The sequence below is a fragment of the Macaca fascicularis genome, chromosome 3, assembly GCF_037993035.2.
Source record: "Macaca fascicularis isolate 582-1 chromosome 3, T2T-MFA8v1.1".
In the NCBI taxonomy this organism is placed as follows: Eukaryota; Metazoa; Chordata; class Mammalia; order Primates; family Cercopithecidae; genus Macaca; species Macaca fascicularis.
In genome coordinates, this window is record NC_088377.1 from 95,930,998 (window position 1) to 95,937,055 (window position 6,058).

A 6,058-nucleotide genomic window follows, 5' to 3' on the forward strand; every position below is an offset into this window, starting at 1 on the left:
TAGTAGAGACCAGGTTTCACCGTGTTAGCCAGGATGGTCTCGATCTCCTAACCTCATGATCCACCCACCTCGGCCTCCCAAAGTGCTGGGATTACAGGCATGAGTCACCGCGCCCGGCCAGTACTGAGGCTTTTTAATATTCAGTCTTATCTCAGGAGATGCCTAATTAATGAAAAAATCTAAACTATTGAGTTAAGTAGTCACCGTATGTTTTGAATCAATAGTAAAGAAATGCATTTACTCCCTTTACCAATTCACTTAGAAGAATTAATGAGGCTCTAGATTTTATTAAAAGAGTTCATTGGGAAAGTTGTAAGTTATTCTCCCTACCTAGCAGATTTAAGCAGTGAGACAAAGGCCTCACATTCGTGACATGCTCTTAAAACCCACACAATAAAGTGATTTACATTTTTAAGAACCATTAAATACTGTGAATTGATTATTTATTAGTGTATTTAAATTAATTTATGTTTTCTTTCTCTCTCTAATGTTTTCTCTCGATTTTCTCTGTTGAAAGTGGTGTTTCTCTTTATTTCTCATTATTTTATCTGTCAAGAAGACATGCTTTCCAAACTCCAGATATATTCCCTATTTTACACAACATATTCTGGTGTTTACTCTATCCACACTCCTTATATTTTTATAGGCCCTGGTTCTACTAGTTTTGCATTTCTGAACTTTTACAGCACTCTCATTCTGGCAATTAAATATGGTTTCTGTTATTTCCACTGTTATTTCCACCTGTGCTTTCAGCTTCAAGATTATATTTTCACTGACAGCAGTAAATCTTTTTCTCTTCTTTTTCCTGCCTTGCAGTTCACAACATAAGAGTAAAACAAGGGATTCTTTTCATTAATTCACTTCTTCAATAATATTTATAAAGAACTTTCTGTATATGAGGAATGGTGCTTGGGTCAGGTCACCAAAATGAGCCATTTGTGGCTCAGACAAATGAATAACTATACTCTTCAGCTCTGTCTATTCAAATGTCCTATCCCTGAAAAGCAGAATTAAACCAATTAAGGCCTTGTGAGTCTGAGGCACATCCAAATGACACATTCTAAGATAAAAAATTCACAGAACTTAGACAAAAAAAAAAACACATGAAAATGCTCAGTGTATCGCTGGGTATCAGAGAGGACACAGATCTGGGCCAGGAATCTGAAGACCTGAGCTTTGGCTTCAGTTCTGCTACAGCTCGTTTTGTGACAATGACAATCCACTCTGCTACTCTGAGTAGCTGGTGTCTGAAAAGTCAGGATGATGGAGAAGACCTTCTCTAAGTTTCCTTCCAGTTCTAAAATTTTATGAACAAGCAGCAAGGTAAAATTCCTCCAATTTTTAGCCAGAAATAACAGAATGAAATTAGAAAAGTTAAAACTGAGGGTACTTGATATAATTCCCCTCCGTAAAAGCTTAGTGGATTATGGCATTGTTCTCAAAGTGGTGAGTTTAAAGCTTCCCTGGTTCAAGAGAGTTAAAATAAATCCTGCTAAGTTTCATGGCATATATTCTCAGCACTTCAACAAAGCTTTTGGAAACACGTGAGAAAGTAAAGGAAGGAAACAGATAAATGAACATTTTTCTTCTGGAATATCATTGTATAAAAGAATTTCATGAATCCCCAGAAATATACAATTCTTTGCTTCTTAAACAGAAGGAAAAGAAATGAAATAATGGTAGAATAGACTTGCAAAGCACTCACTTAGAGTGACAAATTTAGAAATTAACTTTTTTTTTCCCCCACACAGGACTGCAGCTTCACAACATCAAATGCATTTACTGTTGTGTACAGCACATGAGAATGTTAAGGAGACACGGGAGTGCACTATGTATCAACATAACAATAAGCCTGAGTGACAAAGTAGTTGAATTGCAGGAAAATATTTTTGGAGCAAAGTGGTAACAGCTGCAATAAGGCATGAGATAAATTGTGCAAGATCCATTTAGCTCAGGAGACCCAAGAGGAAAAAAAGAAGCAGCAGAAGGAGGTGAACATGAGCTTATACTGTGTTAAAATCCAAGGACTGGGGAAAACTCCCTGGGCAGCAGAGGAAAAGTGCCCAGGAACCAAACCGAATGCAGGAGAGCAGAGCCTGTTTGAAGGCACATAGAGGATGTGGATCATCGAGGCAACACACAGAGAGAATTAATGAGTCAGAGCAGAGTTGGAACATAAGATTCCCATAATGTTATTTTACTCTCTTTTCAAAATTCAGTATTCTTCCTTGGAAATTTGTACCATGCCCCCTAAGTGAGCTTCCATATAGCTTCACGGGAGAAACATGAATTGGTTCCAAAGAAGCAGAAGGCATGAAAATTAAAAGTAGATGTCCAAAAATGTGGCCTCAAGTGTAGACAGCTGAGAAATAAAGCAGAGGTCCGAAAGCCGCCAACTATAAGAAAATATATTCTCGAATGTACAAAACTCTGTTAACATGTAAGTGAGACAATGGTAACGTTACGCCCTAATGGAATCAAATTCAAGTTTGAACAAACATCAAGGTGGTTAGGTTTTTTAAGTCAAGTCAGAAAACTCAAACAGATGACTCCCCTGGTAACAATATCTCAGATACCTTATCCATGCATTGTATTTCATATCTGCTATATTAACTTTTAGGATTTTCTATTTGTAAAATGGCCAGCATAGAATTGGGATAAGACTTCACTAAACCTTAACTGAAATATATGAAGCACATTGGAATTGGTGGATGAATTGAAACAAATGTTCAAAAAGAATCTTACAGGAAAATAGAACTTTCTCCCTGTGCTCTGCTCGGATGAGGCTGTTTTAAAGCAGCGTGCATTGAAACCAAAACATTCTTGAACATGAGCAAAGATAGATGAAGGGACGCCATGGATGGATGCCTGCCCAAAGCACCTACCTTGCCTTACAAACTCGGTAGGTCTGGGAGAAGACACATGGGGCACAAGGCTTTTTGGCAGGACTAACACATAAAACAATAAGAATAAGCAAAGATATCCTGGAAGCATGCTGAAATACCTTATATTTGTGCTAGGTTTTTTTATGTCACAAAGTTCTTTTGTGGAAGCTATAACTGACATTTTCCATATGAGTAAACTTAGGTTTAGAGAGATTTCTAACTTAACCAACAGTGCACAAGCTGGAAAAGAGATCTGTACCCAGGACTTGACACCAAGTTGAATGCTCTTTCCATTCTGTTGCCTTCTTTCTTAATCCAATGGAGTCTGCGGTGGAAGAGAACTGGGGCATTATTCAAGGGGTTTGCACTAACCCAGTCAAAGATGCTTGCTATGGAGTTCATGTAATCGTAAGTCAGGAAATCTCGATCCATACATCCAGAAATGTACTGAGGCAGGCAGGGCACGAGAAAGAATCATGCGTGTGTTCCACCCTGAGGATAGCATGTGGGTAGGAAAGGGAAAGGAAGGAATTGCACGTGTTTTTTTTTGTTTTTTTGTTTTTTTGTTTTTTTTTTTTTTGAGACGGAGTCTCGCTGTGTCGCCCAGGCTGGAGTGCAGTGGCCGGATCTCAGCTCACTGCAAGCTCCGCCCCCCGGGTTTACGCCATTCTCCTGCCTCAGCCTCCCGAGTAGCTGGGACTACAGGCGCCCGCCACCTCGCCCGGCTAGTTTTTTGTATTTTTTAGTAGAGACAGGGTTTCACCGTGTTAGCCAGGATGGTCTCGATCTCCTGACCTCGTGATCCGCCCGTCTCGGCCTCCCCAAGTGCTGGGATTACAGGCTTGAGCCACCGCGCCCGGCCAGGAATTGCACGTTTATTGAGCACCAGCATGTACCAGACACTGAACTAGGTATTTCACATGCTATTGATTTTATTCCTGCCCTAAATAGTGGGTCTTATAGGTTCCATTTTATAGTGGAGGGAACTGAAGATCAGAGAAGTTGAGAAACATTCCCAGCATTACCTAGCTAGAGGGCAGTGGAGCCAGGATTTAAAACGAGTGGGACTAACTTCTAAACCTCTGCTTTCCTTTATACTATATTGCCTCACAACGTGTATGCATATTTAAACTTTACAGGTTGCAAAATGCTTTCACATACCGAATTTCTCTTGATCTGAAGCACAGGGTTCACAGCTGGACCCCAGTCTTGGTAAAAGGAAAATTTGGCTGGGAAAGGAGAAGGTGTCAGTCCTTTCTGAAACCAGAATCTGAGTTTCCTTTGTGGAAGAAAGAAGCAAACTGTCATTTTAACAGGCTTCTTCTTCTCTGTTATACTTCATGACATGCTTTCTATGTAAGCAGTACCTGTCAATCACAGATTTCAGAGTTTATTACAAACAGTGGGCTGGGTCTTGAGGTAAAGAGAGAACATCTCTTATGAAAGAAGGCTGTATCATTTTCTCTTCAGACCATGAGGACTGAACCAAGCCCAATTACAAAACAGTATCCCTGAAAGCAAAACACCAGTGAGCATACAGTTGGAGATTGCTTTCTTCTGGGCAGGGTCAGGGAAAATAATCACGTTGAGTTTTATGACCCAGCATGGAAATGTTAATTCACCAAATACTCATGAATAGGCAAAGAGAGAACTTCTTGTCTTCTGGCTCCTAATCCTCCCTCATCCCTTCCCCTCATCTCTTACCTACATGGTATATGGTGCTCCTTAAGAAAACAAAACAGTAATGAGTCAGTGATCTTCATAGATTAGATAAACAAGTAGATGTTTTCGTAATGCATTGGGCTAACTTATACTACCTGCTGTTGCAATCTCAAAATACCAAAGGCCTAACAAAATCAAAATTTATTTCTCACTCATATCAAATGTGGACCAGATAAAGCTTTTTAGTTGGTGTTTTCTCCACATAGTGACTCAGGCATCCAGGTTTTTTCCACTTTGTGGCTCCTTCTTTTGGATTCTGATTTGCCCTGAACTTTATCCTTTGGGTTTTGTGGGAGGAAGGTGGAAGGTTCCTGATGGGGAAGATACACTGGTATGTAACTACCTTAGCCCAGCAGTGAAAAAGTCACTTCTGCTTACATTTCACTGCCTGGAACTCATCACATGGCAAGCCTAGCTGCCAAGAAGGTGGAATATGTTGAGAGGCACTGCATAAAAAGTCTTCATTCCCTCTCCAAGGGACACAATATGGAATCCCACCAGTCCCCGCATGCAGCTCAAGCCCAGTTTTGTGGCAATGTCTGGTTCTTTTTTGCAAGCCCAGATGTAGCTCCTCTTGGTCTGGAAACCTATGAACAAAAATGACAAATTATTGGTCCCTCTCTGCCCCCACAGTGTACACTGCTGGAGCAGGGAAAGCGTAACTGCATCATAACTTTCATTCAAAAAATGGAAGGCAATGATGCCACTGCTCTTGATCCATCACAGTTAAGGAATTACTTTGGGCAGACATGGGAAGAGTTTCTATTGAGGAGAGAGAGTGTCCTTGATTATGTTCTGATTCTATTCTGTGCCAGAAGTCCACTGTCCACCAACCTCAGGGGTCATTGGCTCCTCTTGGGAGGAGCCTCCTTGTCCATCATTCTTCTTCTCCATGTCTAAAGTGGGGGTTGGGAGGCAAGTCCTCATTTGGAGGCCATACAACTTTTGAAGCCTGCTTCCTGCATATGGATGTTTGGAGGTCCAAGATGGATGTAAGTCTTCAACAACTGGAGGCTGCTCAGGCTTGCAGTTTCTCTAGCAATATGGTTTCCTCAAAAACTTAGTAGACAGTGCTTGCTTTGTCAGCATATAAGCTAAAATTGGAACCAGAGAAGATTAACATGGCTCTTGAGCAAGGATGACATGCAAATTCATGAAATATTTTATTTTTTTTATAATAAAAAATGCTTAGTAGACTTATAATTGATTTGCTTCCAGTGATTCCCCTCCCACTTCATTACTGTGCCCTGTGTCAGTAGCCAGACCTAAAATGCTTTCCTAGACATGGGCTTTTTACAGGGTGAACACGCTTCCTGATTTAACCAGAGATGAGGGGTTCCCTGGAACCTGGGCTTTCGATTTATTGGTCAGCTTAGTTTTTCATGTCCACATATTTCTATTTTCCTTCATCCCATACTTCTCCCTTACTCTATCTCATGGCTGCTACCTTG

General features: G+C 40.6%; 1 non-coding gene across 1 annotated transcript; it reads left to right on the forward strand.

The window, feature by feature from the left end:
* The first annotated feature begins 5,677 nt into the window (after positions 1-5,677).
* Positions 5,678-5,780, forward strand: LOC123572572 (U6 spliceosomal RNA). The gene has a single exon (XR_006697142.2). It is a non-coding gene; the product is annotated as a U6 spliceosomal RNA (small nuclear RNA).
* Positions 5,781-6,058: the final 278 nt, after the last annotated feature.